Source organism: Schistocerca serialis, chromosome 4 (assembly GCF_023864345.2).
Source record: "Schistocerca serialis cubense isolate TAMUIC-IGC-003099 chromosome 4, iqSchSeri2.2, whole genome shotgun sequence".
Classification (NCBI taxonomy): domain Eukaryota; kingdom Metazoa; phylum Arthropoda; class Insecta; order Orthoptera; family Acrididae; genus Schistocerca; species Schistocerca serialis.
In genome coordinates, this window is record NC_064641.1 from 488,348,897 (window position 1) to 488,374,455 (window position 25,559).

Below are 25,559 nucleotides of genomic sequence, written 5' to 3' on the forward strand. Positions count from 1 at the left end.
TGAACGCATCCTCTTCCATGAGCTGTTGCAACCGCGCCGAAAATTCAAAGCGTTTGACTTTGTCATTGGGTGTCAGGGCTTGTAGCAATTGTGAACGGTAAGGCTTCTGCTTTAGCCTTTTCCGTAATATTTTCCAAACCGTCGGCTGTGGTACGTTTAGCTCCCTGCTTGCTTTATTCGTCGACTTCCGCGGGATACGCGTGAAACTTGCCCGCACGCGTTCAACCGTTTGTTCGCTCACCGCAGGCCGACCCGTTGATTTCCCCTTACAGAGGCATCCAGATGCTTTAAACTGAGCATACCATCGCCGAATGGAGTTAGCAGTTAGTGGATCTTTGTTGAACTTCGTCCTGAAGTGTCGTTGCACTGTTATGACTGACTGATGTGAGTGCATTTCAAGCAAGACATCGCTTTCTCGGCTCCTGTCGCCATTTTGTCTCACTGCGCTCTCGAGCGCTCTGGCGGCAGAAACCTGAAGTGCGGCTTCAGCCGAACAAAACTGAGTTTTTCTACGTATCTGTAGAGTGTCGTGACCATATGTCAATGAATGGAGCTACAGTGAATTTATGAAATCGCTTCAATCATTTGTAATAGGCCTGTAGAAATCTAGCGTTAACTCTTTCTGGGAGAATATACAATTCCAGAGAGGTCGAATTGGCTATTATCTTTTTTTATAAAGCAGTGTGACGTAAAAATAAGATTGGGAGCGTTGTTGCATGGCGAGCCACGACACGGACGTTTCGTCGGGAGACGCGGCGTGAGCCAAGCTGTGGTGGGCAAGCACAGCTGAACAAGTCTCGTATGTTACGTTAGATGGAAGCATGCTGCGCTATTCTGCAATCCGCAGTTAAGACAATGCTGGCCTGAGGTGTTTCGAGTATGGGGCTGCACCTTGGAATTATGCTACCTCGGTATAATGGAGTGCGGACCTGAACAGACGTTTGTGTGTGCTTTGACAGCTGACGGCCGCGTCGACCGCAAATGCGCGTGAACGAGATTCTAGCGTTTGCGCTCTGGAAATATGTCTTCGCTCCCGCCTGATCGCGTCATCATAGGTGTCTAGGTGAACATGTATTTGGATAGGAATTTCTCAGAAATGAAGTATGAATGAGATGTAGCCACTTGGCGGGACCCGGGCGGGTGCCTGTGCGTGGTTTGACAGCTGACGGCCGCGCCACTTCATTGGAATTGTCTGTGCGCTGTACTGGACAGGAGTTGGCGGAGGATGCTTGCAGGCGTTGATTGAATTATTTTGCGAGGATGCGTGTAGCCTGTGCTTAGAGTTACTTGGACAGTTGACGAGTAGTGAGCGTGTCTAGACATACCTGTGCTGAATTATTTAGGAGGAGTATGAATGTCTGTAATTAAATTATTTGCGTAAATTAGGAGTTGTTTGTGTATCTGCAGACTGTGTATTGTGAGCGCAAGCATAAGATGGAGAGTGTTTTGCCTCAGTATGATAGATATATTCGGTCTCTAAATGAAATGTTCGAAAGTAAATAGAGTGAACTCCTTCCTTACTCTCCCCAGCAGACTAGCACAGCCGGAGTAATTTTAGCATAATTCTCGCCCTTACTGACCATCATCAGGGATTAGGTCATAGGAGGGATGACAGTATGATGTGATGGCAGCTATGTGTACTATGTCACTTGGACAGTAAACCTCGTGGTGGAGACACCGCCTGCAAAATAAAGACTTGTGTTCAGATCCGTTTTCCCGTCATTTCGCCCCACCATCTTGGACGACGTCATGCGCTGTGCACGTTAGTACACGTTAGTACAGGTTAGTGCACGTTATCCTGGGTCGATAAGGGAGCGTGGTGCTGGGTTGAGGATCATGGTTCAGAATTTAACTATTTGATTCTAAGTCCAGGTGGGCGTGACATTGGTGAAAATTGATTCCAAGTACTAGGTTCTATGAAGTCGAATCGCGTGACTAATGCAGTAGCCAATAAGAGTGCAGCATTCTAGGGGTGGGGGGTGCTAGGTCATGAATGAACACCGCGCTGATGGTGGGAAAATGTGGAACTTCTCATTTGGTCATTGTATATTGAACTTGTAAATTTACTTATTGAATATGAGTAAAATTGAAATGGAATTAAGTACTTAGGTAATTGATACGTTAGATGTTCTATATGGGTGTTACTTTAGTTAGCATATTTACAGAAGACTATGTCCGGCGTGAGTATAATGGCACGGGCTTGAGGCTGTGATGCAAGCAGTCGCTCGCGGGCCGCTGATGCGGCGCGTGTCTGGTAATAACGCGTGCACTCGAGAGAGTAGAGGACCTTGTGTCAACACCCGACTTCACAGTAGCGCCCTCAGGTGGCCACGGTATGAACTAAGTCTGTTGGTCTCTGGAGCTCGTGGTGAATACGATGGGTGCCGTCATCTTGAATATCGGTACTTGCGTCATGATCGGACATCAGGAGAGCGCCCTCTGGTGGTACTGATATGAACTAAGCCAGTTGGGCTCTGGAGTTCGTGGTGGATACACCGGGTGCAGCCATCTTGAATGACGGTACTTGCGTCATGATCTGACGTCACAGTGGCGCCCTCTGGTGGCACCGATATGAACTAAGCCAGTTGGAGCCAGACTCAGTGGAGATCACACATGCTTGAAATTGGTTAAATAATAAAAACAATTACTTTTTTCCTGCCATTTTCCTTGCTTATAAGTGAGGAGCGGTGCATTATTGTACTGGACTTTGAACTTCGGGCTATTTTTCTGGGTGAGGGGTTTATGGCACTTTCCCGCCAAAATTCAAACTTCCCGCCAAAATCCGTCATCTTGATTGACGTCACAGCAGCCGTTTTGGAAGATGTCATCGCCGCCATCTTGGATAACGGTACTTTGGAATAGAACGCAGGTTGTTTCAATACTGTTGGTAACTGTAGCTTCATATTCACAGATGAAGTAGTGTCAATAACTGGTGCTGTGTCCAAATTTCTTTGCTTTTTTTTTTCTTCCACAATATATGAGCTCAAAAACCTTACCCACTGGCCTACGTTGTACTGAGGTAAGGTTCCCGTGCACTTCACTGCTTACTTTTGCCTCTCCAATATCTTCGTGTTCACTTTTCTGACTCTCTTGCAAACTTCTCTCACAGTTCTTGTGAGCTCTTGGACGAACTCCTCATTCCTACTCCCATTCTGCTTAGTTATACTGAATAACAGCATCATTTTACCGTATACCATATCAAATGGCGGCAACCCTGTGCTGGCACGCTCTTTCGAATTACATCCAGTCACTGCAAAAGTCACTATGATGGGAGCTGACGTAATAACTGAGCGTCCTCTTAATCACTCAATGAACCCGCTCTGTCCTTTTGCTTCACTGAGAAGAAGTGGACTAGTTCTTAATTTCTTCACAATCAGCAACCGAAGGTCCGTTTTTATTTCTCTGATACCTTAAACTTCAACACCCATCTATTCCCCAATGCTTGCGTGACTGACTGCCTACTGATTCGGCATCGTCACCATGTCGATGTAACAGGAGACTTGATCTATTATAGCCAGTTCAAGATGATTCCTCACTGGAGTTCGGCTAAATGGTTCTAATACTCCACCTCAATCATCCAAAACCGTTCCATAGCTTCTGACAATCTCTATAACAAAACTTTTTGGATTTAAATTTGCATTTTTTGCACACTGTACACAGTTCTTGACATACGGATTGACATCACTTTTTCTTCCTTTCCACCACCTACGCTCCGGTTCGTTACTCTGCACCCTTCGTGGCTAGGCGAAACGTGACCATTCATCTCTTTAAGCACCTCTTCACATAGCTTTGCTGGTACTACCACTTTTGGTGCTAATCCTGTCTCCTTACATAACGACCGATCACACAGGCTGAACTTCTGCTGCGTACTGTATTGCTTATATTCTCCATCAGCGCTCTGCGCTGCTTGCCAACCAATAAGGTCTTGACCTAATACTTGTATCACCATGATATTCCTTCTCAGCGTGCTCGCATTTCTGTGTTCTTTCCCTGGTTTTGTGGATTACGTAGTACTTAAATTCTCTGAGTTTTAATGCCCACCTCATCAGTCTACTGGATGGTTCCTTCAAACCTAGTAACCACTTCAAACCAGCATGCTCAGTCACTGCTTTAAACTTTATCCTGTGAAGGTAAAATCAGAAGTATGTAACTTTGTACACCAGGCTAAGCATCTCCCTCTATTTAGTAGAATAATTCATCTGGGCTCCATTCCCTTGTATGTAAGCAAAGCAATAAGATGTTCATTGCCATTGACCTCTTGGCTCTCACCTTACAGTGTGGTTTGATGCATTGTATGATAGTATCAATTCCTTCTGAAAATACAGGAGCACCAACACTGGATTCGATGACAACACTTCCTTTAGCTCATCACATAATTTTAGACGCTCCTCAGACCACACAAATTTGATAATCTTTCTCAGCTATTGCATAAATGGTCACACTATATAAACTAACCCTCTCACAAATTTCTTATAATAATTCATGAGGTGCAGGAAAGATTATAATTCTTTGCTCGTCCCTGGTGCTGGAAAATCTCACACACTCTGTATCAATCTCGGATTTGTCTTCACGCCACCCTTACTTATTACATGTCCCCAGTAACTCCTACTTCTCTTCTCTGTACTCATTGTTAAATGTGCAGCCCATAATCTCCTGAACGCTTCTGTCAATCGCTGGCCTATGATCCTGTATACCTGCCAAAAAAGCAATTATGTCGTCCAAATACTCTAAACATTGACTAGGCTTTAATCCCTTAAAAAAAAAAAAAAAAAAAAAAAAAAAAAAAAAAACGCTGAAATGTTGCTTGCACATTCTTCCTACCGAACGGAATTCATCATTATGATAACGTCTTCACGGTAACGAAAACGCTGTCTTTGGTCTGTCTTCTGGAATCACCTCCAATTGATGGTACCCTTTTCTCAAATCCATTGTCGTGAAATAGTGGTAGTGTCCAAGATTATCATTTGTTTCCATTATGTGACGATCTAACTGTTCAAATGGCGATTGTGGTGGAAAATCGATACTTCTTTGAACTGTTCATAGGTTTTTTGGGTATGGTTACTATTCCTGCCTCTCATGGGCTACTACTTTCTTCTGTTACCCCATCGGATAGCTGTTGATTGCTAAATTATTCTAAAATCAGCTACAGGTTCTGTGATATTCTGTATGGCTTCCGGTATGCTGACATTTTTTTCCCAATAGGAACCATGTATTGCATCGCATTGCAGGCAGCGGCCGCTGTGGAAGAAACAAACGTTGAAGCTACACAAGTCATCTTTCTGCTCCTTTGAGATGCTTAACCATTACAGGCAATGCAGCGTCCTGTGCCTGTTCAAAGTTCACACTTTCGTGCAGCGTCTTCCTATTCTGCAATCTCGTACATCGCCACTAATGTCCCCTTCAACAACTTAACTTCCTCGGCACCAAAGTTATCCACACTGACGGCTATTACCTTTCCTCTGTCTTCTTCCTGTATACATACTACGCTTAGGTTCACTAAAGGACAAACTACATGTTATAACTCACTACCCTCCAGCAGTACCACTATACGCAACATACCAACTAGTAAGTCTGGCTCCACACTCACCCAAAGCGACTTCCCGGTGCCACTCGACACACAGCCATACGAATTAAGTCTTAATATGATTGCTTGCAGTTTAACTACTATGGTGGACGCTACTCGCAACAGATCAACATTGACAACAGCTTCCCCTAGCCAGAATGATTTTCCACTAAGTTCCACCACGCATCATCGAAGCATCAGCATGTTGCTAATGCAGATAGCCTATTCTTAGGATCATGCCCTCGGTTATAAGAGGCACCACTTCTACACACTGCCTAAACTAGGTTATCTTAAGTTAAAAACTCGTCATTAGCTAACCAAGTGACTGTATATCTTAATCCACCATCTTAGACAAACTATAACATGGTAGGCCCCAATACCTTGTACCTATTAAATCTCTGGAGGCCACTAACAAATGTGCCTTTATGAGCAACAGAAAGTTTTATCTTCTTCTCTACGGTACATTCCGCCTCTGCATTCGTCTTTTCTGCATTCATTTTTACTGGGATCTCCTTTCGGCCGTTTTTGGACTACCTTTTGAGTTCACCGGGGGGTTATTACCATCTCGACCGAACACATTTTTATTCCCATAATACTGGTGATGGTTCATACTACTCTTATTCCTTTGCGTATAGTGGCAATGCCGCTGCACATGCCCGATATGCCCACAATTAAAACATTTTACACAAGGCATATACAGAAGTCGTCTATTTATCATCACTGTTATAACATCAACTTCTTCAAATTCCGTTGCCAGACTCACTGCTGTTTATTCGGTAGACCGTAATCTTCACCGGACGTGAATCTTTCATTGCAAAACTGTCAACTTCTGTGGTCAGAACAGATGTGCCGCAGTGGCTGCGAGGTGCCTCCGTGATCGATCATAAACCTTTCCTCCAACTATGCCTGTAGGCTACACTGATGTAACAGTTGAATTTTTCTGAGAGATAGGCTACACACAGAGCCGCCGTTTGGATAAAATAGTTACTTGTACTAAACTCATGGCTGCTGTCGAATTGGTCTTGGCATCATATGTACCATTCAACTTATTATTCCTTGTCCCTCGCGTACATAATACTTATACGCTGAAAATAACGCTCCTTGCATGTGGTTGACTAATTCATGGTTGGGTTGTGATGCAGTCATCAAGAGCATTAAAAAGGAATGCCATTAACTGATATTTATTCGAGGCAGCAGAATGTACTGTCTTCTTGAACTGAACAACTTGTGCAAAACTTTCATTCCTTCGCCAACACTGATTATCCCTATAGCTATGTACAGGGTTATTTAAAATGAATGGGACAAAAAGAAAGTATTCATGTGACTACAGTCATGATTTCAGTAATACACATATAGACTGAAAGGCTAACTGCAACAGTTGTTGGGGGCATTTATATATGTTCAATGCGGCCTCCATTTGTGACATGGCAGGTATCTATCCGGTAATGCATTTCCTGCCACACCTGATCCAGCGTAGCCCGTTGAATGGAGTTAACCGCGTCGACTGTCCGGTGCCTTAGTCCTGCGGAAATGGGGTGTGATGTCAAGTCACTAACCTTGCTCGGAAAATGCCTTTGAACAACAATTATTTAGGTGTTTTTGCGTATTCTGCTATACAATACACCTTTCTATCGTAGCTACCACCACGCTGAATATTAGCGCCTTCGATGAACAACGGAGACTTTCTACTGTTTGTTTATTGTTGCCAACCTAAACTGTGAGAGTTACTCTTTCAATCTATATGTGTATTTCTAATTATTACTGTAGCTACAGGAAAACTTTTCTGTCCCATTAATTTTGAATCACCCTGTATATCATGTTAAATTCACTCCTGATGCACCATAATCCCAAAGTCTCTATTCTCTGTCAAATATGGCCAATCTAGCACCATACAAAATTACAACGCCCGTAATATGCCCATAGCAAACTAGAGTTAAGGCTGAATTGTTAAAAGAAAAACAAGACTAAACTTATCTTCAACCCGAAGGTTGATTTGAACATCAGTCTTTTATTAGACGAGATCCTAATGGAGGTGGTATGCCGTTGCCTTTTTGTGGCTTTTGAAAAGGTGTTCCCAGACAGTTACAGATGGACCTATAATTTGATGCTGAATTCAAACCACGATGCAACTCGACATTTATCACATCAAGTGACTGATAAAAATCCTAGAACTGACTTCTTATCTTGCTAGATTAGATATTCGACGACCTTCTTGACATCTTCGGCTGTTTTAGAGTTCGACAACACGCTTGTATGTGCTTCATGAAACTTTTTCGTTGAACGTAATTAAAATACAGTGAATGCCGAAAATTTATTAGGAGATTATCCCTTGGTTCATATCTTTGGTGTTGCCTATTTTAGTTAATATTTGTTATCAAAGAATTTCATTTTGAGCTGGAACTGCAAGCGCATTCCACCCTCTCGTTATCCCGTTATCAGCTTCATCAACTCTTTCGGTGATAGACGACCTGCCATCACTCCGCTACTATCTGGTACAAGAGCATTTGCTGCAAAGGATGCTGCCTGATGGAATTTACACTTTCTGTTATTTAACTGATATCATGATCGCAGCCTTATAATCCCACATTGAAATGACTTATGGAAATAGAACTTAAATCATGATAGATCGGCAGGGAATGTCACTAAGAAATGTACTAGTGAGACATAGTCCAGCATATTTCTATGTTCATTAATTTCTCTCTTTGCTGTCTATCGTCGGACTAAACCTCTTGTTAGCTGCGTTAGGATGGCGGTAAGGAGTGCGGGAGCTGATAATTATTTGTTGATTACGAAAAATGTAGGCAACGGTCTTGCAGCAGTGGATACACCGGTTCCCGTCAAATCACCGAAGTTAAGCGCTGTCGGGCGTGGCCGGCACTTGAATGGATGACCATCCAGGTTGCCATACGCTGTTGCCATTTTTCGGGGTGCACTCAGTCTCGTGATACCAACTGAGGAGCTACTCGACAGAACAGTAGCGGCTCCGGTCACAGAAAACCATCATAAGGACCGGGAGAGCGATGTGCTGACCACACGCCCCTCCTATCCGCATCCTCATCTGGGGATGACACGGCGGTCGGATGGTCTCGATGGGCCCCTTGTGGCCTGATAACGAAGTGCTATGAAAATGTGGAGAGTAAATGACATATTTCCTTCCGAGAGGCTTACTAATTTCACGAGCAGGTCGTACAAAACCAAGAAAAGAATCATTTGCGACAGCTGTGTGTGCTTCCTTCAAGTCAGTAAATTGGCGTAATTGACCTGAATAACATGTAGTCGTTAATGTCTTAGTTTTGGACGGCTTATGCTTCATGTAAATTAATTCAAATTTAGTATTTATTAAGGTGGAGTCTGTTCCATTATTATAAACAGTTATGAAATCACTGACGTTTGATGTTACTGTATTTATCCCGGTGACTACCCGTTTAAAAGACGTCTTAGGATTGAAATTTACGGAAACATTGAGAGAGGCACTTTACGGAATAACACGACGGGCGATTTAAAATTGGCGCCGTGGCTGTGCCCTATGAAAGACTACGATATAGTTCATGCAAAAATTAGATATCGAGAAACCATATAAAAAAGATTAAGGCATTCTTAGTACGATTAAAAAATTGTGAAAATGAGTTTCTCAGTAACGTTTGGATTATACAGTGTAGACTTTCACAGCTGGTATGTACGTTCTTGATGATTTTAGTTGTGTGGCCGAGAGGCCGTAGTCTAACGCATGTACCTGTGCCTGACGTCTCATCTGCTGAACTGATAATTCGTGAACAGCACATTTTTTTCAGTCGCAGCTGTGGCGGATGTGAAGGCCGGCGGTATTTTAATAAACTGAGTGCCAGAAAACTAGCCTCGTTTAAATTGAATCTTCTGTCCCTGTTTATTAAGCTTACCGACATATTTATTTCAAGGAAAATCAGCACGAGCTCTGGAAAACAAAAGAGCATCAAAGAGCGTAGTGCGCGCCTTGGATCGAACAATAAATAGCGGCTCGAAGTCAATAGCAATTCAGTCCGATGGGAGTCAGGCGGCAAGCACATATATCAGTAAAATTCGCAGCACCTGAGGAAGAGAACTGGGCCGACCACCAAAATAAAATGGAAACAATGTCTCAACTGAATATCTGGAGTACCACCTTCAGTAGAAAACCACTGTTTTCAAATTAACGAAATTAGGAAGAAAACAAGGTGGAAGTTTACGATTAGATCTCAAGGGCCATTTGATGTAGAAGTTTGTATAACTAAATCTTTAGCGCAGGTATACACAGATAGGCAATAACTCAGCCTTTTGTTGTTGACAGAAACCATCCTGCAATTAACGTGAAATTGCAAAAACCAGAGGAAGCACCAAATCGGAGTGCCCAAACGCATATGTTTTACCCCGACTGCTTCCCAATTTCTTTCCTTGACCACGCTGCAGCGTACTGAGTGATTCCGGTTGTGCGTGAGAGCTTCTTCCATTAAAAAAAATGCTCGTTAATGTATCCCATTTGGTTCGCTGTTTACCAGTTTCAATGTTCATCTTTTTATTTCTTGATATTAATATTATTGTTATTGTTCTTATTTAACTGAAATCAGACATGTTTGAAAAATCAGTGACTCGAGATAGGAGAATGACAAATATATTGCTTATTCTAAAATTTTAACTGCAGTCTGTACTCGCATTTCTTTTTCTAATGATTATCGATTTCGTTCAAATACTGAACGTCTTCAGATACATTGTAGTTCCAGAGCAATCCTGGAGTTTTATTTGCTTTGCGTAGCTTCCATAAATCACTTAGAAATGCAGAGATACTTATACGGGTGAGCGGAAAGTTTCTCCCTGAAATTTAATTTTTTATAGACAGACTCTTTTAATTTTTTTACAAAAACACGTTTCTATAAGATAAACTCTCCGCGAGCTCGGGTATTTATTCAGGGGTGACAGTTCTATTCCTGCTGACCACGCGCAATAAGCTAGTCCTTGTTGCGTGGACGAGGTTCTTTGAAGACTGAATCCCATAGTCTGGCCCTTCTCAGAAACGCCGTTGCTTGTTTGGCTGTGCTAGCTGTTGCTCCATGTTGCGTAAGAACAGCATTGTCTGGATTTCGGAAAAGACTATTCTGGACTTCTATAGCGTAGACAAGAACAATTCGTCTGTAAACAAAATGTACATTCTTTTCCTCGTGCCTTCAGTGTTGGTATAGCAAAAAATCTGACATTGTTCTTTATAAAATGCCTGACGATTAATAAAACTTTTTTTCTCACAAAATGGGTTTTGTTGGTTGGACATAAGCGTATTTTCCCCAGGGTTTTCTGCAGAGTGTTTCACAGTTGTCCTGCCAGTGGTCTTCTGTCTTTGCTGGTAGACATCTGAGAAATTCAGATATTTGGAAACTTCCTGAGAACGGACGCCAGTTTTACCTTTTATCATATGCTTGATTTTGCTTTTAGTGGCTGGTGTGAATTTTGGTGGTAGTCCAACTCTGTTGGTGTCACCAACATTACCATCACCTCCATTAAACCAAAGTCAGACTGTTCTTGGGTTAACAATGTTTGGGCAATTCTGCTGTTAGACGTTTCACTAGCATGGACGCCTTGGATCTTTGAACAAATGTCTTCCAGTTTGGTCCTGTTTTTTAATGACAGCCTTAAAAAAGACGAATAATACAAAGAACTTCTGAGTATTATACAGGAAAAGTTACATAAGTGACGTATGAATCCATTATATTGAAGGAAATTACACTTTTACAAGTCAGTCTTTTTAATCTCCATAATTAAAATTTTCTGTTCTTTCATTTGATGAAAACATAAGAACACGTAAAAAACTTTTGAATGACAAATTTTCAATAATGTACCAAATAAAGGTATGTTAAATTTATAAAAATGATCTGCTTTGAAGAAGTGCACCATCACAGCAACACTCGTCAGCAGCAGAGAAACAGCTGTGTGAATGTGTTCATCATGGTCCACCAAGTAATACAGACTAGCAGAAAGTTCATACAACTAGCACTGGTTTATAGTGTACTGTCTCCACAAAGCATCAACCTTTGTTGCTTCAGTGGCTGTTAATAAAAATGGAGTAACTTTCCGTTCACCCTGTACACGATCAACCTTGTTCCAAATATTGGCAGCTTACCCTAAATATAGATGGCTGTAATGCGACACCTCTTAAGATACGAAAAGATCCAGCATCATCTGCCTATGCGATCGGCTATCAGTAGCTGGAATAAAAAAATGGTTCAAATGGCTCTGAGCACTATGGGACTCAACTGCTGAGGTCATTAGTCCCCTAGAACTTAGAACTAGTTAAACCTAACTAACCTAAGGACATCACAAATATCCATGCCCGAGGCAGGATTCGAACCTGCGACCGTAGCGGTCTTGCGGTTCCAGACTGCAGCGCCTTTAACCGCACGGCCACTTCGGCCGGCAGTAGCTGGAATATCAAGACCCTGAAGTATCTGGATGTTCTTTCTGGAGTCATATGAAGTGGGACGACCACTAAAATCTAACGACTCGTCAGGCAAATCCAATACTCAGATTTATTCAAAGAATTATGAAAAAGAGTTTTTCATATGAGAAAGAGATCATTCACGAGGCCTTCGTTCGAACAAATATCGAGTATTGTTCGTTAGTCTCGGAACTTTGATAAGTTGAATTAACGTAAGAGGTATAAGTTCCATAGCAAAGCTGAACAATTAGTTTCGGGTTTATACAGTCAGCATCAGGGTGTCATGGGAATGCTTACCAAACTGATGTGGAAGAAATTACCTGCAAGAGGACTTCCATCGCTGAAAGCTTTATGAAGTTCTGAGATCCAACGTACCCAAACAAGACTATGGAGATTCTACTTACTCCACTACATGTTTCGTTTAATAATTACGACGCTAAGATTAGCAATATCTAGGCAAATACGGATAAGTGCCTACGGTCTTTCTTGTCAAGTACCATACACTAATCAAATAAGAAGGGGAGAGCGGGTAGGATGCGTTTCTGGAAAGCGTTTGACACGGAGCCCAGCTTCACCGAGCGAGGTGGCGCAGTGGTTAGCACACTGGACTCGCATTCGGGAGGACGACGGTTCAATCCCGTCTCCGGCCATCCTGATTTAGGTTTTCCGTGATTTCCCTAAATCGTTTCAGGCAAATGCCGGGATGGTTCCTTTGAAAGGGCACGGCCGATTTCCTTCCCAATCCTTCCCTAACCCGAGCTTGCGCTCCGTCTCTAATGACCTCGTTGTCGATGGGACGTTAAACACTAACCACCACCACCACGGAGCCCAGCTGCAGACTCTTAACTAAGGTACGAGCATACGAAATAGGTTCCCAGATATGAGAGTGGTGAGGACTTTTAAAGTAATAGAACCCAGAACGTTGCCCTTGATGGAGAGCTGTTTATCAGGGACAGGAGTGTCGTCAGGAGTGCCTCACGGAAGTGTGGTAGGACCGCTTTTATTCTCTATATACATAAAGGATCTGTTGGACAGGATAAGCAGCAAACAGCGTCTGTTTGCTGGTTACGGTGTGGAGTATGAGGAGATGCCGTTGATGAGTAACCATAGGAAGTTACAAAATGACTTAAACAAAATTTCTAACTGGTATGATGAAAGGCAGGTTACTCTTTCTTAACTCAGTGCCAGTTTGAAATAAAAATTCGTCTGTAGAATACAAGGGATTCCCCCAAAACAAGTGAGTATAGATTTGAAACTTGCTTTGCTACCTGTCAGACATCTTATATTATTGGGCAAATAATCAAAACTATTTTGTTGATGCACTTTGAACTCCTTTCTGAGCCACTGCAAGCTTTAACAATGAGTAATGGAGATCATTTTTTCGTCGAATGTTGTAGATATGGTCATCATTATTGTTAAATTGTGATGTATTATTCATGAGGAAATTGGAAATTTGTGGTAAATTCTTATGGGACCAAACAACTGAGATCATCGGTCCCCAAGCTTACACACTACGTAATATATCTTACACTAAGGAGAACACACACGTCCATGCCCGAGGGAGGACTCGAACCTCCGACAGGACGTTTCAGACCGCAATAGGTTCACTGAAGGTCTGAGTATTTGTTGGATAGAGATGAATATAGTATATTTTCTCAAACTAAAGGTGTAGTCCGCTTTGAGAGAACTATGTAATTTCGTGAAAGGCATTAACGGTATCTTCTGTCACTTCCTTTCTGATGAGATTTAATTTTAGTACTTTCTCTGCGAAAATCTCAGGAGTAAGGAGTATGTGTGAAGTGGTAAGGAGCTGGTCGGCTAGTGGAAAGGCACTAGAACCACCAATAGAGTATCTTTAGGCGATAGTTTATTAATAACAATTAAAATCATACAGTAAAAGTACACCAAAAATATGGGATAGCAGTCTCAATTAGTCAACAAGGAATTAAACAAAGAACAATGAAATAAATGGCATAAGAGCAAATAACAAATACCTTGCACAAAGTAATTAAATTTTGAATTGTAGCTGTGCCAAAGAATAACAAATCAAATTGCCGCTAATTAATTAATCGCCTTGTGGCTTTGTTCATAGGGGGGCAAAGGAAACCAAATGTCAAACTTAGCAAGCGTAAAATTGGCATAAGGCCCAATTAAAGGTGTGTTTCTTCGCAGAACTAAAAAAAAAAAAAAAAACCACGTACTTTAGTTACTAGCAGGTACGGTTATCAAGATAAATAGAAATTTTTTCTTTCCAACTGCATCATGTACCAAATCTTATAAGTCTACGTAATGCAACAAGTAACATTAAGGATGACACATTTTAATACGTTACTAGCGAACCTGGTAATACTTCACAATTGCTAAATAATTTCGTGTTTTGGATACACTCTCCTGATCCCCTCCTATCTCCATCCATCCTCTCCTCCCCCCCCCCTCTTTGTCCATCTCCTCCTCCTGCCCCCAACCTCTGTCCATTACCTCTCGCCACAGCTTGTACATCTCTTATGCCACGCTCTATCCATCTCCTTCTGCCTCATCTCTCTGTCCATATCCTCCTCCTCCTTCTTCATATCCGTTTCCTTCCTCCCTCCCCCCAATTCTCTGTTCATCTCCTCTTCACCCTTCTCTCTGACCTTCTTTATTGTAATTGCAAATGGAACCTTGATTGAGAACAGAATTATAATGAATGGGTAAGTCGGTTGGAATCATTAGTACAGGGGGTATTAGAGAGAATCTTCGAGCTGCTGGACCTGTGATGGTAGTGGCTTTAATGAGAGTATTTCTCATAATTTTGATCTACGAATAAGTGGGATCATAAAGTGAGCCATAAACTCAACTGCCTTTTATTCTGTGAAATAGACTGTAAAAAGCAAAACAACATCACACATTTTCACAGCACATTTTAGCATATTCTTTCTCGCAGCCGGTTTAATACAAAATGTATATTATATAACATGTCTGTATATCAAATCGCTCAAGAGAAGATTCATTCAACAACGGTAAGACCGCTGGTCGGTCCTTGCCTCCACCGTCCCCCTGCGCTTGCCTTTACCGTGCCCCTGCGGGTCCGGGGCAAGAATAGGCCCGAGGCATTCCTGCCTGTCGTAAGAGGCGACTAAAAGGAGCTTCAACCGCTTTGGCACTCCATGTGATGGCCCCCCTTGGGGCTTGACCTCCATTTTTTAAAATCCTACAGAAGTACGAGCCCTTTGGGGAAGGACACCTTACGTGGTGTACCACTGGTCCTAAGTGCACCAAGACCCTGGCACTCAGCATTGTACCGGCGCTGTAGCCCATGCCCGCCATTCCTCAAATTGGGCCTAAACGCCTGATGGGTTGTACAAGTTACGCCCATAGTGCGTCCCCATCTGCACCAGCGATCATGATGGACCCTCCATGGCACCAGAAATCCAGCACGGTAGCCAGCCCGTTGTGGTGGGGCCGTCATGTACCCTCTAGGTTGCAGCCCCCTGACAACACAGGGATCGTACTGCCGATACCTGAGCTGCACCCTCCCCACGTCGGCCAAGGAGTAGATGCCCGTCTCCTTGGGGCATCAGGACTCCCGGCAACGGTCATCCTGCCAGGTGGCCCTTGCTGAGGCTGGGTGGCGCCCGTGGGGAGAGCCCCTGGTCGGAGTGGGTGGTATCGGGGCGGACGTTTCGCAGAGGAAACGTCAACACGTATCAGGTCGCTCTGCGGCTGAGTCTTTCAAAAGAAAAGGTACCGTTTCTAGTTCTGGCTCTCCTGCCCCTTCCCCCTTGGCCACTCCCTGGGAGGAGGGACAGGCCCGCCGGCTTGGGGCGAAGTACTTCCCCCGCTATTTGGTCTGTTCTCGAACCGATGGGGGGACGTTCGCCACCTCCAAGACCATGTTCTTTGTTCAGCACATTGAGAACATCTTCGGGGAAATTGAGGCTCTCAGCAAGAAGCGGTCAGGGTCCATTCTTATCAAGACCACCTCCGCCACACAGTCAGCAGCGCTCCAGGCGTGCGACCACCTAGGGGACATCCCAGTGTCCATTGTCCCGCATCTGGCACTAAATCGGATGCAGGGGGTTATTTTTCATCGTGACCTCCTGCTACAATCTGACGAGGAGCTCAGGGCCAACCCGGAGCGCCGAGGCCTGCATTTCGTCCGGCGAGTCCAGCGCAGCCCCAAAGACCGTTGCATCGACACCGGGGTCTTTATCCTCGCCTTCGAGGGGGACGTTCTCCCGGAGAAGGTAAAGGTGATGTGCTACCGGTGCGACGTGCGACCTTACGTCCCGCCTCCTATGCGCTGTTTTCGGTGTCTGCACTTTGGGCACATGTCGTCACGGTGTGAGCCTGAGCCCCTGTGTGGCGATTGCGGACGTCCTCTTCGTGAGGAACATACATGCACCCCACCACCTCGGTGCATTAATTGCCCTGGCCTCCAGTCGCCTAGATCCTCAGACTGCCCCGCATATCAGAAGGAGAAGAAGATACAGGAACTCAAAACTTTGGATCGGCTCTCTTATTCTGAGGCCAGGAAGAAGTACGACCGCCTCCATCCCGTGCCGTTGACCACTTCGTTTGCCTCAGTTGTGTCCACTCCTTCCGCGGTATCCTCACCCCTATCCTGTCCCCCCTCCGCCTCCTCCGCCCATCAAAGGGCTCTGCCTCCGCCTCCAAAATCCCTCCCTTCCAAATCCTCCTCCCCCGTGGCCCCCGCCCCCTCTGCCCCAGGGGCCACCCTTCCTCCTCCTCCTCTCCCCCCGCCACCTGAGAAGCGATCCTCTTCTCAGGCGTCCATCGGGGAACCGTTCCAGACCCCAGCTTCCGAGGTCCGGCGTTCCAAAACGGACCCCGCGCGTGAGGACCTTCTTCGGGTCCAGCCCACCATCCCTGTGCCTCCTCAGCCTTCCAAGAGGGCCTCAAAGAAGAAGTCTCTAGCCCCCTCTCCACCCCGGCGCGTTTCGTCTGACGCTCCATCCGTGAGTCGCTGCTCCCGGCCGTCCTCAGTTTCGCCGGGACGCTCTGCTGCCAGGCGCTCAGCTGGCCTCTCGTCGGCAAATGATGCTGCCCCTCCTACACAACCAGGGACAGCGGCCGCAGCTGGCGACGAGTCGATGGAACTGTATCCACCTCCCGTTGTTTGTAGCGTTGTTCCCTCGCAACCTGGCCCTCCGCGGCCGTCGAGGTGATCAGCTCTTCCCCGTCTCGTTCCCCCAACTTTTTGACTAGCGATGGCGTTGTTTCATTGGAACATAAGAGGTATTCGATCTAATCGGGAGGAATTACAATTGCTCCTCTGCCTGCACTGTCCGCTCGTCCTTGGTCTCCAGGAAACCAAGTTGCGCCCGACTGACCGTATTGCCTTTACCCACTATACCTCGGAGCGGTATGACCTCACCCCTGTGGACGGTATCCCAGCTCATGGTGGGGTCATGTTGCTCGTTCGGGACGATGTCTATTACCATCCCATCCCATTGACCACCCCACTCCAAGCAATAGCTGTCCGCCTTACTCTTTCTGCTTTTACTTTTTCAGTTTGTACCATCTACACTCCACCATCATCTGCTGTTAGTCGGGCTGACATGATGCACCTGATCGTTCAGCTTCCCCCGCCGTTTTTATTGTTTGGCGACTTCAATGCCCATCATCCCCTTTGGGGCTCTCCTGCATCCTGTCAAAGAGGCTCACTCTTGGCGGATGTCTTCAACCATCTCCGTCTTGTCTGCCTCAATACCGGCGCCCCGACTTTCCTCTCGGACTCTACTCATACCTACTCCCACTTGGACCTCTCCATCTGTTCTACCGCTCTTGCCCGTCGGTTCGAGTGGTATGTTCTTTCTGACACCTATTCGAGCGACCACTTCCCCTGTGTCGTTTGTCTCCTGCACCACACCCCATCCCCACGTCCTTTGAGCTGGAACATACCGAAAGCTGACTGGGGACTTTATTCCTCCCTGGCGACCTTTCCGGACCACGATTTTTCCAGTTGTGACAGTCAGGTCGAATACCTCACGGCTGTTATCATCAATGCTGCCGAACGTTCCATTCCTCGTACTACCTCTTCTTCACGTCGCGTTTCCGTCCCCTGGTGGAACGAGGCTTGTAGGGACGCTATCCGTGCTCGACGACGTGCTTTACGCACCTTTCGCCGCCATCCTACGTTGGCGAATTGTATTGAATACAAAAGACTCCGAGCGCAATGCCGTAGAGTCATCAAAGAACGCAAAAAAGCTTGTTGGGCCTATTTCACCAGCTCCTTTAACAGTTTTACTCCCTCTTCCGTCGTTTGGGGTGGCCTGCGCCGGCTGTCGGGCATTAAGGCCCACTCCTCGGTACCTGGCCTGACCTCAGGTAATGAGGTCCTTGTTGATCCTGTGGCTGTCTCCAACGCCTTTGGCCGCTTTTTCGCGGAGGTTTCAAGCTCCGCCCATTACCACCCTGCCTTCCTTCCCAGGAAAGAGGCAGAAGAGGCTCGGCGACCTTCCTTCCACTCGCTGAATCTGGAAACTTATAATGCCCCCTTTACTATGCGGGAACTCGAACGTGCGCTTGCACTGTCCCGGTCCTCTGCTCCGGGGCCAGATGCCATTCACGTTCAGATGCTGGCACACCTTTCTCCAGCGGGCAAAAGCTTCCTTCTTCGTAACTACAATCGCGTCTGGACCGAAGGTCAGGTCCCCATGTGTTGGCGTGATGCCGTCGTTGTTCCTATACCCAAACCCGGGAAGGATAGACACCTTCCTTCTAGTTACCGCCCCATTTCTCTTACAAGCTGTGTCTGTAAGGTGATGGAGCGCATGGTTAATGCTCGGTTAGTCTGGATTCTGGAATCTCGACTGCTACTTACTAATGTCCAATGCGGCTTTCGTCACCGCCGCTCCGCTGTTGACCACCTTGTGACCTTGTCAACATTCATCATGAACAACTTTTTGCGAAGGCGCCAAACGGTAGCCGTGTTCTTCAACTTGGAGAAGGCTTATGATACCTGCTGGAGAGGAGGTATCCTCCGCACTATGCACGGGTGGGGCCTACGCGGTCGCCTGCCCCTTTTTATTGATTCCTTTTTAACGGATCGAAAGTTTAGGGTATGTGTGGGTTCCGTATTGTCCGACGTCTTCCTCCAGGAGAACGGAGTGCCTCAGGGCTCCGTCTTGAGCGTAGCCCTTTTTGCCATCGCGATCAATCCAATTATGGATTGCATTCCACCTAATGTCTCAGGCTCTCTCTTTGTCGATGACTTCGCGATCTACTGCAGTGCCCAGAGAACATGCCTCCTGGAGTGCTGCCTTCAGCGTTGTCTAGACAGCCTCTACTCATGGAGCGTGGCAAATGGCTTCCGGTTCTCTGAAGAGAAGACGGTTTGTATCAACTTTTGGCGATATAAAGCGTTCCTTCCGCCATCATTACATCTCGGCCCCTTTGATCTCCCATTCGTGGAAACAACTAAGTTTCTAGGGCTCACGTTGGACAGGAAACTGTGTTGGTCTCCACATGTCTCTCATTTGGCGGCCTGTTGTACACGTTCCCTTAATGTCCTCAGAGTTCTTAGCGGTTCATCTTGGGGAGCGGATCGCACTGTCCTGCTTCGCTTGTATCGGTCCATAGTCCGATCAAAGCTGGATTATGGGAGCTTCGTCTACTCGTCCGCTCGGCCATCCCTCTTACGCCGGCTCAACTCCATCCACCATCGGGGGATACGTCTTGCGACTGGAGCCTTCTACACTAGTCCTGTCGAGAGTCTTTATGCTGAAGCTGCCGAGTTACCATTGACCTACCGGCGCAACGTACTGCTGTGTCGGTGTGCCTGCCGGTTGCTGTCTATGCCCGACCACCCCGCTTACCAGTCGTTCTTCGCCGATTCTCTCGACCGTCAGTACGGGTTGTATGTCTCTGCCCTGCTGCCCCCCGGAGTCCGCTTCCGTCGCCTGCTTCGACAATTGGATTTTGCCCTCCCTACCACCTTCAGAGAGGGTGAGAGCCCGACACCACCTTGGCTCCAGGCTCCGGTTCATATTTATCTTGACCTCAGCTCCCTCCCGAAGGAGGGTACTCCGGCTGCAGTGTATTGCTCACGGTTTGTCGAATTTCGTGCTCGACTTGCCGGTCACACCTTTATTTACACTGATGGCTCCAAAACTGACGATGGTGTCGGCTGTGCCTTTGTCGTCGGGGCCGCCACCTTTAAATACCGGCTCCTCGACCAATGTTCGAGCTTTACGGCCGAGCTTTTTGCTCTCCATCAGGCCGTTCAGTATGCCCGCCGCCACCGCCATTCATCGTATGTACTCTGCTCTGACTCACTCAGTGCTCTTCAGAGCCTTGGAGCTCCCTATCCGGTCCATCCCTTGATTCAGCGGATACAGCAGTCCCTCCATTCTTTCGCTGCTAATGGTTCTCCTGTCAGCTTTCTGTGGGTTCCCGGACATGTAGGAGTGCCTGGGAATGAGGCTGCGGATGCTGCAGCCAAGGTTGCAGTCCTCCTGCCTCGGCCAGCCTCCCATTGTGTCCCGTCATCTGACGTTCGTGGGGATGTGTGTAAGAGGCTTGTGTCGTTGTGGTGCGATGCTTGGTCATCCCTCCAAGGAAACAAGCTCCGGGCAATCAAACCGCTCCCAACTGCTTGGACAACCTCCTCCCGACCATCTCGGCGAGAGGAGGTCCTTCTGACCAGGTTGCGGATTGGGCATTGCCGGTTTAGCCACCACTACCTGCTCTCCGGTGACCCAGCCCCGCAGTGCCCTTGTGGTCAGGCATTAACAGTGTGCCATGTTTTATTGTCGTGTCCCCGTTTTAGTCAATTTCGTGTGGTCCTGTCCCTGCCATCTACTTTACCAGATGTTTTAGCTGATGACGCACGAGCAGCTGCTCGTATTCTGCGTTTTATAACTTTAACTGGCTTGTCCAGACATTTAACCTTTTTACTTATTTTATCTGCATCCTTGTCAGGTCCTTCTGGTGTCCCCCCCTTCCCCTTGAGTTTTACTAGAATCCATGTGCTCTAACAACAGTGACTGGGCGCTAATGACCTCAGCATTTGAGCGCCCTTAAACCCCACCAAAAAAAAAAAGAAAAAACTGGTCACTACCGTGTGCTCAACCGAAAGCATCGTTTCTAATTCCGTCTTGATCCATATAACCAGTTGATTGTGTTCACGTACTAGTTGTACTTGAGAAATAATCTCTCGCGTAACCGCACAACTGATCAGAATTTGCGAGGAAATAAACTGAAGAAATTTGTGATAAGCTCTTCGTCGGTGTCATTGATTTGACGACCATGTAGTTGGCCTGCGTTGCGCGTACGCCGACCAATATTTCGACGCCTCACTGTTGACATTTTTTCCTGAGTAGTAAACAAGAACTGAAATCAGCTGAATGTTTGTAACATACGAAATTACCACGAACTGACATCAATTCAACCTTTGCAACACACCAAAGATATGGTCTCAACTGATAACACACTGAAATATCGCTTTCAATTGTATTTTTTTTTCAAAATATCAGCATTCAGTGTGGAATTTATTGTTGTGAAAATATGCGACACCAAAGCTGTCAAACTGAAAGTAACTTTTTTTATGAAAACATATGACAGCTGAACTGTCAAACCGACGGTAACATTTCTTTCATCGAGATTTTCATACAAAAATACCATCAAAATTTCCGGCAATTCCGGTAGATTTTCCAAAAAAATTTCTTTCATACAAACCTTCTCCTAAAAAATTATTTTTTGTTTATGTAGATTCCAAACAGAAAATGTAATACTTGAAGAGTTTGCATGAGAAAGAGTGTAACGTTATTTAAAAACAAAGAATAATCTGTTTTTATGTAAGCTCTTTCCTAGTAGTATCAAAAACATAACTTAAAAGATTATTGGGCTTGTTCTTGCTACGTACATGTTCGATACATGACGTGTCTGCTTTCTCCAGTTGAGGTACGATTCATGTGAGTGTGTGAAAATTAGTCACCTACGTATGACCCGGAGATGCCTGTTTATCATGCGTTTAATGCTGAGTAGAAGTATCATCGCATGTGAGAAAGGAGACAAACTACCCCTACGACATTTTAAGCGAGAAACTTAATTAATGTTTTCACGCAGTAAAAAATGAAATACTAGTCACTGTGGAAACCCTTACACTAAAATGAAATACAGAGGGAAAAAATTAACGTAATACACTCCTGGAAATTGAAATAAGAACACCGTGAATTCATTGTCCCAGGAAGGGGAAACTTTATTGACACATTCCTGGGGTCAGATACATCACATGATCACACTGACAGAACCACAGGCACATAGACACAGGCAACAGAGCATGCACAATGTCGGCACTAGTACAGTGTATATCCACCTTTCGCAGCAATGCAGGCTGCTATTCTCCCATGGAGACGATCGTAGAGATGCTGGATGTAGTCCTGTGGAACGGCTTGCCATGCCATTTCTACCTGGCGCCTCAGTTGGACCAGCGTTCGTGCTGGACGTGCAGACCGCGTGAGACGACGCTTCATCCAGTCCCAAACATGCTCAATGGGGGACAGATCCGGAGATCTTGCTGGCCAGGGTAGTTGACTTACACCTTCTAGAGCATGTTGGGTGGCACGGGATACATGCGGACGTGCATTGTCCTGTTGGAACAGCAAGTTCCCTTGCCGGTCTAGGAATGGTAGAACGATGGGTTCGATGACGGTTTGGATGTACCGTGCACTATTCAGTGTCCCCTCGACGATCACCAGTGGTGTACGGCCAGTGTAGGAGATCGCTCCCCACACCATGATGCCGGGTGTTGGCCCTGTGTGCCTCGGTCGTATGCAGTCCTGATTGTGGCGCTCACCTGCACGGCGCCAAACACGCATACGACCATCATTGGCACCAAGGCAGAAGCGACTCTCATCGCTGAAGACGACACGTCTCCATTCGTCCCTCAATTCACGCCTGTCGCGACACCACTGGAGGCGGGCTGCACGATGTTGGGGCGTGAGCGGAAGACGGCCTAACGGTGTGCGGGACCGTAGCCCAGCTTCATGGAGACGGTTGCGAATGGTCCTCGCCGATACCCCAGGAGCAACAGTGTCGCTAATTTGCTGGGAAGTGGCGGTGCGGTCCCCTACGGCACTGCGTAGGATCCTACGGTCTTGGCGTGCATCCGTGCGTCGCTGCGGTCCGGTCCCAGGTCGACGGACACGTGCACCTTCCGCCGACCACTGGCGACAACATCGATGTACTGTGGAGACCTCACGCCCCACGTGTTGAGCAATTCGGCGGTACGTCCACCCGGCCTCCCGCATGCCCACTATACGCCCTCGCTAAAAGTCCGTCAACTGCACATACGGTTCACGTCCACGCTGTCGCGGCATGCTACCAGTGTTAAAGACTGCGATGGAGCTCCGTATGCCACGGCAAACTGGCTGACACTGACGGCGGCGGTGCACAAATGCTGCGCAGCTAGCGCCATTCGACGGCCAACACCGCGGTTCCTGGTGTGTCCGCTGTGCCGTGCGTGTGATCATTGCTTGTACAGCCCTCTCGCAGTGTCCGGAGCAAGTATGGTGGGTCTGACACACCGGTGTCAATGTGTTCTTTTTTCCATTTCCAGGAGTGTATTATTCGGTCAGAGACTTCTACTCTCAAAGCCAAGACCACAAGAATATCTACTTTTTTGGCCTAGCCCGTGGCGGTTTAAATGTTATTTTTGAATTTTAATTTGCTTAGCCTTGGATCGGTGGTAACTAAATGTTAAGTATTGGGAGACCTTTGATAAGAAAGTAATAAATTTACAAAACAGACAATTAAACATAGGTGCCTTTCTTTTTTATGAATTTTTCTCCGTACGGCCGGCCGGAGTGGCCGAGCGTTTCTAGGCGCTTCAGTCTGGGACCGCGTGACCGCTACGGTCGCAGGTTCGAATCCTGCCTCGGGCATGGATCTGTGTGATGTCCTTAGGTTACTTAGGTTTAAGTAGTTCTAAGTTCTAGGGGACTGATGACCACAGAAGTTAAGTCCCATAGTGCTCAGAGCCATTTGAACCATTTTTTTTCTCCGTACGTGGCACTATGTCTGCAATACAAAAGAAACTTTACGCAACCATCCAGGCCACGTCCTAACAACACTGAATAAATTTAAACAATCCGAGGTAACCTCATAAACAACAGCTTAATGCCCAATGACAAAAGTGCATTATAGTAAGATATGTAAATACAAGGAACAGTTGCAGATTAAAAACAAAAAATTTGAACCTATCGATTTAAGTCGCTACAAGTCGTGCCGGCTGTCGTTCGACCTGTGGTACCTCACACGACGCAACCACATTACGCAAAAGCTCCCTTGAACAGTTAACGTTAGCTTCATATGTCACAGCTTTTGGAGACGGCGAAAAATGCACGGTTTGTTCGATTGCAGATTTTCAGTTGCAGGGTCAGAAATTGAAAATAACTAAACATGCAAGGAATAAACGTCAGTTATATGGTAACTATGTACGAAACCACAACATGCGTGGAAGATACAATAAAAAAAGCCCAATCAAAAAATAACGCAACAAATACACACACACACACACACACACACACACACACACACACACACACATATATATATATATATATATATATATATATATATATATATATATATATATATATATATAATCACAGCGCCTCTAGCGTGGGAAGGATCCATATGGCACAGGCTGTCAAGCAGTAATTGAAGTGAAGGATCTCATGTTTGGCAGCGTGTTAAGCAATAGGGTGGTCCACTTGTTTCTTGGCCGCAGTTTCCCGGTGGCCATTCTTGCGGACAGATAGCTTGTTGGTTGTCATGCCTACATAGAATGCAGCACAACGGTGACAACTTAGCTCGTAAGTCACGTGACTGGTTTCACATGTAGCTCTGTCTTCGATGGGACCGGATTGCAGTAGGTGGTGGTGGTGGTAGGAGAATGTATGGGACAGGTCATGCATCTGTGTCTATTAAAGGGGTATGAACCATGAGGTAAGGGATTTGGTCCAGGGGTTGTGTAAGGGTGGACGAGTAAATTTTGTAGGTTCAGTGGATGGCAGAATACCACTGTAGGAGGTGGGGAAAGCATAGTGGGCAGGATATTTCTCATTTCAGCGCACGACGAGAGTTAATCTAAACCCTGGCAGAGAATATAATTCAGTTGCTCCAGTCCTGGGTGGTACTGCGTTACGAAGGGAATGCTCTTCTGTGGCTGGATGATGGAACTTCGGGAGGTAGTGGGATACTATAAAGGTAAGGAATGGGAGATTTGTTTTTGTACAAGTTTGGAAGGGTAATTACCCTCATAACTCCCCCTAGTAACTCAGTACCACCCAGGACTGTTGAAAATGCAGAGAAAATCACACCGTCTACTTGTGTGATACATAATTTTTTACTGGACCTAATTGGGAATAGTGACGCTGAACAACTCGAAAAGAAAGAGGACACAAATCACCGTGTCATCATTCCACGAGAATCGCACCAAACTAATCTGAGGGGCATAGGAAGATTAGGTCAACACAAATCAGTTAAGCTAGGAAAGTGAGTGGTGCTCTACAGGAACATTTCAACACTACTGGGTATGGAAGTGACAGTGGG